This window comes from Canis lupus, chromosome 16 (genome assembly GCF_011100685.1).
Source record: "Canis lupus familiaris isolate Mischka breed German Shepherd chromosome 16, alternate assembly UU_Cfam_GSD_1.0, whole genome shotgun sequence".
In the NCBI taxonomy this organism is placed as follows: domain Eukaryota; kingdom Metazoa; phylum Chordata; class Mammalia; order Carnivora; family Canidae; genus Canis; species Canis lupus.
The window spans coordinates 14,692,481-14,702,281 of NC_049237.1; the positions used below are offsets into that span (position 1 = coordinate 14,692,481).

The window sequence follows — 9,801 nt, forward strand, 5'->3', positions numbered from 1 at the left end:
TTCAGTTAATAATTTTAGGAACACATTATCTGACATACATCTTGCAATTGGTTGCACCATACCTGTGTATAGGGATAAAGCAGAGAACTTAAATACTCTACACTACCTAGAGAGATATTTAACTCATAAGTCAAATCACTTCTCTCGTTTAGTAAATTTATAATATAAATAAACATTTGCAAAGAAAAAATGTACTACACAGGGGCTTTGTCAGGCTTTTATCTTAAATGCAATTGTAAAACCTATGTCATGGACTTTTTAATTTGGAAGAAATTTTAGGGACTATTTTGTATGCAGTGAAACTGTTAGGCTGAGGCTGACAAAACTGCAGTGTAAGTAACAAATCAAATCCTCCTGGAAATCTTTCCATTCTACTATTCTGTTTTTCTTGTTCAAGGAGGTGGAAAGGCATGTACATGATCTTTCTCATTTAGTACAAAAATATTATTGGTGCATATTATTAACCTGATGGAAGCAATAAGGAAACTGAGACTCTGAGAAGTTACATAATTTTTCCGAGGTCACACAGCTACTAAAAGTGGAATTTGAAGAAAAAAAAAAAAAAAAGTGGAATTTGAACCTCAAATTCTGTGAACTAACGAATTCTGTGAACAGCTCTGTCCCTATCATAACCAAGTTCAAGGCTATTGATGAAAGGCATTGAAGAAAAGGAATATTTTCCTGAAGATTGAGGGAAATCCATTGAGGAAGTCACATCACATATCACGTTAGACAAAAAACTGATAAAATTCCTCAGATATTTCTGTTATTTCCCCCCAAAGTTTCTTACCCTCAGAAGTAACTGGTTTCTTTCCTCTGATGTTACAGAGGGAAAAAATTATAACTGTTTAATCAATATAAAAGGCAAGGTTCATGTGGAAAGATTGCCTATCACCAAAGCTGCATACATGAAAAGGCCACAAAAATTTTACTTAAAAAAAAATAGGGAGAGAGAAAAAACATAACCAAGCTAAAAGCAAAAACTGAAGATGTCAAAAAAAAGAGAGTGAACTTTAACTCTAAGCAGCACAAGGACTCTGAAGTGAAAATGGAGTTTTTGAAGCTAGGAGAACCTTAAATGCTGGGCCTAGAGAGAGGACACCTGTTCGGGAAGGAAAGGGCAGCCCACACCCTGCACATAGGGAGCCGGATCAGAGCCACATGCATTAAGCTAGGAGATCGGGAGGGCTGTTCCAACTCTGCAATAAAGATTTAGAAATATTATCCAATGAAGCTGAGACAAGAATAGACAAGAAAGGAGAGTATCTTTGTGACCTGAGGTGGAGAGCAATTTCATAAACAATTAAAAAATACAAGCCATGGAGGAAAATTTGTTGAACACAATTACCTCAAGGCAAAGGATTTCTTTCTTTCGTTCTTTCTTTCAATATTTTATTTATTTATTCAATGAGAGACACAGAGAGGAGAGAGAGAGAGAAGCCCAGACACAGGGAGAAACAGGCTCCATGCAGAGAGCCTGATGAGGGGACTGATCCTGAGTCCCCAGGATCACACCCTAGCTTGAAGGCAGAGCTAAGCCCATGAGCAACCCGGGCTGCCCAAGACAAAGGATTTCCATTCAATGAAGGGCACCAGGAATAAAACTATAGAGGAGAGTCCTCCAGCAAGCCAAGATGCCAAAAGGAAAGAAGGCAAATGGGAAGAAGGTGGCCCCCGCCCCTGCTGTTGTGAAGAAGCAGGAGGCCAGGAAGGTGGTCAATGTCCTGTTCAAAAAAGACTCAAGAATTTTGGCATTGGACAGGACAATCCAGGCCAAAAAGTACTTCACCCTCTTTGTCAACTGGCCCCACTACATCTGGCTGCAGTGGCAAAGGGCTATTCTCTATAAATGTTTAAAAGTGCCTTCCACTATCAACCAGTTCACCCAGACCTTGGACCACCAAACAGCTACTCAACTGCTTAAGATGGCCCACAAGTACAGACCAGAGATGAAGCCAGAGAAGAAGCAGAGATTGTTGGCCCAGACTGAGAAGAAAACTATGTGCAAAGGGAATGTCCCCACAAAGAGGCCACTTGTCCCTTGAGCTGGGGTTAACACTGTCACCATCTGGTGGAAAACAGGAAGACTCAGCTGGTAGTGATCACACATGATGTGGATCCCACTGAGCTCGTCTTCCTGCCTGCCTTGTGTCATAAGATGGGGGTTCCTTACTGCATTATGAAGGGAAGGCCAGGCTGGGGAGTCTGGTCCACAGGAAGACCTGCACCACTGTTGCCTTTACACGGTAACTTGGAAGACAAGCGGCTCTGACTTATCTGGTAGATGTCATCAAGACCAATTACAATGACAGATATGATGAGATCTGGTGCCACTGGGGAGGCAATATCCTGTGTCTAAAGTCGGTGGCTTGCATCGCCAAGCTGCAAAAAGCAAACGCTAAAGAACTGGCCACCAAACTGGGCTGAATGGATGCTGTTGAATTTTCTGTACATAAAGGTAATAAAAGGTTCTCTTTCAAAAAAAAAAAAAACTATAGAGGAGAATATGCATATATTTGTGTTGTCTATGGCTAGAAAAGGGTTAAGCAGTAAGTCTACAGTTTTTTCCTTTCCATTTATTGGGGGGGGGGGAAGAGAGGGGGGGCAGAAACAAGGCAGATGTCTAGGCCTAATCTCCTCGTGAGAATGTTAATGACTACCTCCTAGCAAAAGAGCTAAAAGTATTTGCTAACAGGGGAGGGCTTATCTTTGGAATGCTTTTAACTGGATGAACCCTGTTGGTTGGATTGCTTATGGTAAATACACCAGGAATCTATACATTTATGGGCATAGCCCATGGGAAAATATCATGCACTGGATACAACCATCTAAGTATAAATTGGAGATGTTTCATGACCTAGATGACAAAATATTGATTTGTCCCATATCTTATGAACTAAACTTGATCATATAGTCAAGATGGTGTCTGTCAAGTTTTCTCCACTATGAAGTTACTATGTTCCCTTTGTAATTAATACATACTTATAGGGAGGTATACTTTGAGATTATACAAATATCCTGTTTGTCATCAAAATCACTCATTCACTTTAGCCTTCCTTGATAATTCTTCCTTAATGTAATTGTTCTATCATGGCTGCCAAATGACGATTTTCTAACTGAATCATTGCTCTACATTTATTAGTTGACATTTTAATGTGAAGATGACCTTTCCCCTCCTATTTGTTATTTCATTATTTATCTGTATCAGCAGGGACTCATAGATTCTTACTTTATTCCTTAAGTTATGACCTATTATTACCATTATTGACTTTGTTATGTAGCTTATCCCAGATTTGGCAAGTGGGTGTGCCTTGTATTTTGTTTGTTTTTATACTAGATGAAATTACATAAACGTTAAAAAGAGGGATGCCTGTGTGGCTCAGCGGTTCAGTGCCTGCCTTCAGCCCAGGATGTGATCCTACAGTCCCAGGATTGAGTCCCACATCAGGCTCCCTGTATGGAGCCTGCTTCTCCCTCTGCCTGTGTCTCTGCCTTTCTCTCTCTCTCTCTGTCTCTTGTGAATAAATAAATAAATATTTTTATAAAAGGTTAAAAATAAATGAAGAATCACTAATACTCCTAGCAATACATTTTCAAAATGTATAAAGCAAAACCACATAGGAACTCAAATAATATAAAGCTATTGGGATTTTTTTTAACTCTCTGAATCTGATGGATGAAGTAGACCACCCAATCAGATGAAGAGGGTCATTATTAAGGGTATAGGAGATGTGAATAACATAGCTAAAAAGACTCACCTACTACATATAAAATACTGCACCTAACAGAAAATGCACACTCTTTTTGAGGTACCATAAAACACTTTTTACACTTTTTATTTGGAAATAATTTTAAATATACAGAAAGTTAAATCTGGAAAAATATAAATAACAAAAAGAACACCTGTATAGCCTTTACTCTGATTCACCTACTCTAAACATTTTACCCCATTTGTATTATCATTTTCTGTGTGTATGAGTGTGTAAATTTTTTCCTGAATTGAGTGTAAGTTTACACACTTGTCATCATTACCCTTAAATGCCTCAATGTGTATGTCCTAAAAATAAGAATATTCTCTCATAGTACCACTATATAGTTACCAACTTTATAAATTCTTATATTGATACTTTACTATCTAATTTCAAATTTTGTCAGTTGAAATAAAAATATCCTTTATGGCATTTTCCCCCCTGCAGCACAGATCCAGTTTAGGGGTAACTATTGTATTTAGTTGTTATTATCTTTAGCCTGTAATGAAATACTTGTAAAAATCGACCAAATTCATCCACAGTGTGGTACAATTCAACCTCAAACAAACAAATAAAAAAAGATAATTTCATACATATTTTTAAACAAAGAAATAAAACACATAAGCCATGATTTGAAAAGAAAGTCAAAGTGGAAATTAGAAATATTTTATACTGAAATATAAAAAACAACCAAACTAACTAGGTAAATAAAGTGGGGGAATAAGAGAATGAAAATAAGCAAGAAAATTAATTAAATCGATAACAACAAGGGAGAGATCATCAATGCAGTCCAAAGCAGAGTCATTAAAAAGATGAATATGAAAGATAATGCTCTAAATAATCTGAGCAAGAATAAAAGGAAGAAGGTATAAATAAATAATTGAACTAAATCATGACAATTTTGCAATGCCTGGGTGGCGTAGTTGGTTGTACATCAACTCTTGGTTTCAGCTCAGGTCTCTATCTCAGGGTCATGAGATCAGGCCCAACCTTGGGGTGGAGCTCAGCTGGGAGTCTGCTTAAGATTTTCCCTCCCCTTTTACCCCCTCCCCCCATGTGAGTGCTCTCTCTCTTTTTCCAAAATAAATAAATAAATCTTTAAAATCATGGCATATTTATATTTACTTTAGAGATATAAAAGAAAATAACTTTAAAAAAAATTAACCAATACATTTTAAACCTTAGATGCAGGTAAATTTTCTAAAAACAAACAAAATTACAAGTTAACAAATTTGATTGAAAACAAAAGCTGAATGAACTAATAAACATTAAGAAATTGAAAAGTTGTCAAAATTTCCCCTCCCTCTTCCGAAAAACAATTTTTAAGATGAAAATATATGTTTTTATCAAGAAAAATACACAATCTGTATTTCATATAACATGTTTCAGAGAATATAGAGGAAAAGTCACAAAATTCAATTTGCCTTGATGTCAAAAAGAACAGGGACTGTATACTTATAATCTCATGGACACAGATGCAAAAATCTTAATTTTCAAAAACAACAAATCAAATTCTATAGTATACTCAACGTTCTCATTATTTGCAGATTCCTATTTATGAATTCGTCTACTTGTCAAATGTATTTGTAATCCCAAAATCAATACTTAAAATGCTTTCGTGGTCATTTACGGAAATGTGCAGAGTTGCAAAAAATTTGAGTTGCAGGACTCACATGTTCCCAGCTAAGGTTAAACAAGGTAACATTATGCCTTCTGTTTTAGTAATTTTGTAGTAAACAATTATACTTTTTGTGATCTATTTAGTGCCACATTTTTCATATTTTTGCATTTTTTTCTTGATGATTTTGCTGCTTAAAATAGCCTAGCACTAAAGTACTATCTAGTGTTCTTGACACAAAAGGTTGTGATGTGCCTTACAGAGAAAATACATGTACTAGATAAGCATTATTTGGGCAAGAGTTATAGTATTATTGGCCACAAGTTCAATGTTAATGAATCAAGAATATATATTAAATAAGGTATCTTTAGACAAAAACACATAAAACAAGATTATATATTGATCAGTTGACTAACATGTCTCCAGAGTCCTAGAGGAACCTAATTGTATATTTCCTCTAGGAACAATGATTCAATATTTATTCAGTGTTTATAGCAAGTTTATAGAGCATAACTGCAATGAATAATGAGAATTAACTGTATGTATAATATAAATATGGTATGTGTAAGTACAAAACAACATATCACAACCAGATAAAGTTTCATCAATGCAAGGATGGTCAACATGAAATTCTCAATATAATTTACCATGTTAGATTTATTTATTTATTTATTTATTTATTTATTTATTTATTTTATTTATTTATGATAGTCACACAGAGAGAGAGAGAGAGAGAGACAGAGACACAGGCAGAGGGAGAAGCAGGCTCCATGCACCGGGAGCCTGATGTGGGATTCGATCCCGGGTCTCCAGGATTGTGCCCTGGGCCAAAGGCAGGCGCCAAACCGCTGCGCCACCCAGGGATCCCTACCATGTTAGATTTAAAAACAAACATCAATATAATCTTTTCAACAGATTGAGATGAAAGCACTCAGTAAAACTCAATATTCATGATAAAAGCTCAGCAAAAAAAAAAAAAAAAAAAAGCTCAGCAAAATAGTAATAGAAGGCAATATCAATGGATTGGTAAATTCATATATAAGAAATAAGAGTCTAAAATAATCCTGGAAACTAAAAGGTAAAATACCTAAATTTACTCAGAGTCATATAAATAAAGACAGTATGATATAGGGACCAGTAAACATATAAAAGACTTCAGGGGGCAGCACGGGTGGCTCAGTGGTTTAGCTCTGCCTTCAGCCCAGGGCCTGATCCTGGAGACCCAGGATCGAGTCCCACATTGGGCTCCTGCATGGAGCCTGCTTCTCCCTTTGCCTGTGTTTCTGCCTCTCTCTCTCCCTCTCTGTGTCTCGAATGAATAAATAAATAAATAAAAATCTTAAAAAATATAAAAATAAAAAATAAAAGACTTCAGGAACAAGCCTAATCAGTGATGAGGCCTTCAAATGTTAAAGAGATGTCAATACAATTAACTAGAAAAATAATGGACACGTCGACAAATGGTCCTGAGTCAACTAGATTTCCACGTGGGAAACATTAAAAGATTTCCCTCTCATACCATAGGTAGGATAAAAACTCCAAAAGAATTATGGACTTAATTGTAAAAATAATTATTTAATAATTTCAGAAGAAAACACAGAATATGTTTATAGTTTTGGAGTAATAAAGGATTTCTTAACAACAAAATAAGTTTTTAAAAAACAGAGATAAAAAAAAAAAAAAAAACAGAGATCATAGGGCAGCCCGGGTGGCTCAATGGTTTAGCGCTGCCTTCAGCCCAAGGTGTGATCCTGGAGACCCAGAATGGGGTCCTACATCAGGCTCCCTGCATGGAGCCTGCTTCTCCCTCTGCCTGTGTCTCTGTCTCTGTCTCTTTCTCTGTGTGTCTCTCATGAATAAATAAATAAAATCTTAAAAAAAAAAAAACAGATCATAAAGGAAAAAAATGTATGAATTTTGGTACATCAATATTGAAACTTCCAAACAAAATCAATGTCATAAGCATTGTTACAAGACAAGCCACTAAAAAAAAAAAAAAAAAAAAAAAAAACAAGACAAGCCACTAAGGATTAGTATTCAGAATATATAAAGGACAAATCAATGAAAAGAGACAAAGAGATCATGGACATTTTTTTTTTAAGACAAAGAATTGAGCAGGCATTTTACAAGTAAAGAAATATACAAAGATCTTCAGCCTTGTTAGTAACCAAGGAAGTACAAAATGACATATACTGAAATATTTTATATCTATCAGTGATAAAAATTAAAAAGTTTTAGAATATTAAGTGTTTACAAGGGTGCAAGGAAGGGGAAACTTATAAATTGCTAGGACCTGGGATCCCTGGGTGGCGCAGCAGTTTAGCGCCTCCCTTTGGCCCAGGGCGCGATCCTGGAGACCCGGGATCAAATCCCACGTTGGGCTCCCGGTGCATGGAGCCTGCTTCTCCCTCTGCCTATGTCTCTGCCTCTCTCTCTCTCTCTCTGTGACTATCATAAATAAATAAAAATTAAAAAAAATTAAATTGCTAGGACCTGTTTAAAAAATTACTGTAGCAATTGCTATTAAATTGAAATTAGCATACCCCATGACCCAGAAATTTCACTTTTTTAGTATCTCTGACACATGTATACATGGAGACTTAAATATGCTCTATTATTTGTAACAAGGAAAACAATTTTCAAACAACTCATTATTTATCAGTTGGCAGATGGATAAATTGTGGCATATTTATAGAATCGAATTCTATATGGATTACCATTTCAATGAAACTATGTGCTATCAGCAGATCTCAAAAGATAATGCAGAGCAATAGATGCAGGTTGCAGAATCATATGCATAATATGACACCATTACGTAATTTTTTCAAGTCAGAAAATATATATTTACAGAAAGTGTAAAAAGATGGATTGGGTTTGCATCAAACTTATAATGAGAAGATGGGGAAAATAAAGTAGAATTCAACTATCTCTGTAACAATCCATTTCTTTTATTACAATTTTTGGAGAAAAATGACAAAACATAAGCATTGGTTAATTTTGAGTAATGGATAAAAAGATATTAGTTATATGGTTCTCTGTAGTTGTGTCTATTTTTAAAAAATTAATAAAAGAATTTAAACTAAAGTCATAAGTGTTTACCTGAAATTAGACCAAATAAACATGTATCATTGTCAAACTCCGGGTTACTTACTTATTCCGATTAAGTCCTTAGTGATGTCCAGAAATATCCCTTACTCTTGTTCACTTTGGGCTGTAAAAATCTCTTGCCTTGCGCAGCACTTGGAGCTCGCTTCTATCTGCTAGACTGGATGCAGCCCAATTAGTGAAATGCTGAATAAAAGCCTACTATATCAGTACATTGTGGGAAATTTTCTTTTAACACTTAATGCCTTGATTTTTTTAAAGTGGTATATCCACATGATAAACAGTAAAGCTGTACTCAAAAACAGTTCAATGAGGGGATCCCTGGGTGGCTCAGTGGTTTAGCACCTGCCTTCGGTCCAGGGCATGATCCTGGAGTCCCGGGATCAAGTCCCACATCAGGCTTCTGCAAGGAGCCTGCTTTTCCCTCTGCCTCGCTCTCTCTCTGTGTCTCTCATGAATAAATAAATAAAATCTTTAAAAAAAAAAACAGTTCAATGAAGTTATTAGTCATATGAAAAATGCTAATGATTTGTAATATTCAGAGAAATAAAGCAAAAATAAAAATGAATATTTAGTAAGTTCTAATTTAATACAAATACAAGTGCAAAGACAAGAATTTGGAAAGAAGTAGAATTCAACCAAAGGTTATTTATCTTATCTCCGAGTGATGTGATGTGTGATGCTCAGACAGATTTTTTTTTCCTCGTGATTCTTGTTTTCCAGTTTTTTTTTTTTTTTTTTTTTTACAGAGAAGGTATTTTAGAATTGGAAAACAGGTTATCGGTGTTAAATAAATTTTTCGTAAAAGCTTGCAAAATTAAAGAATCATTTAAAGTTTGTCTTCTGTTTTCTTTCCTGACTAATATTGAAATAGCATTTTGTTTTTCCTGTTACATAACTGATTTAAAAATTTAGACCGAGTTCTATATAATACTTTGGATCCATCTTCACCTGGGATTTGGAAAATTTAAAGCCTTCCAAATAGAAATCCATTCCAGGAAGAATGACAAAACATCAGCCATTGCAAATATCTGTCTAATCTTGGGACCTTGAAACTGTTTACTGGTTTACAGAGCGGTAGGGAGAGCCAGAGCCCAACAGTAACCCTACCATTCACTTGCTCTGAGTAACGACCATCTGCTGGGGACTGGGGAGGACCCAGCTCAGTCAATTAGACTGCCTCGGTTTGCATGATAAAGGAAGATCACAGAAAGTCAACACAATTGAGAGCAACTCCCCTGGTGGCAGAAAAGATCTGCAAGCAACTGGCAGAAATGGCTTGCATTTGAGGAGCGCAGCTCTCTCCTTGGAGCTTGCACTTCTCGGAAA

The 9,801-nt window shown here is 35.9% G+C and overlaps 1 pseudogene; it reads left to right on the forward strand.

The window, feature by feature from the left end:
• Positions 1-1,628: 1,628 nt before the first annotated feature.
• On the forward strand, positions 1,629-2,427 carry LOC106559810 (annotated as a pseudogene).
• The last annotated feature ends 7,374 nt before the right edge of the window (positions 2,428-9,801 follow it).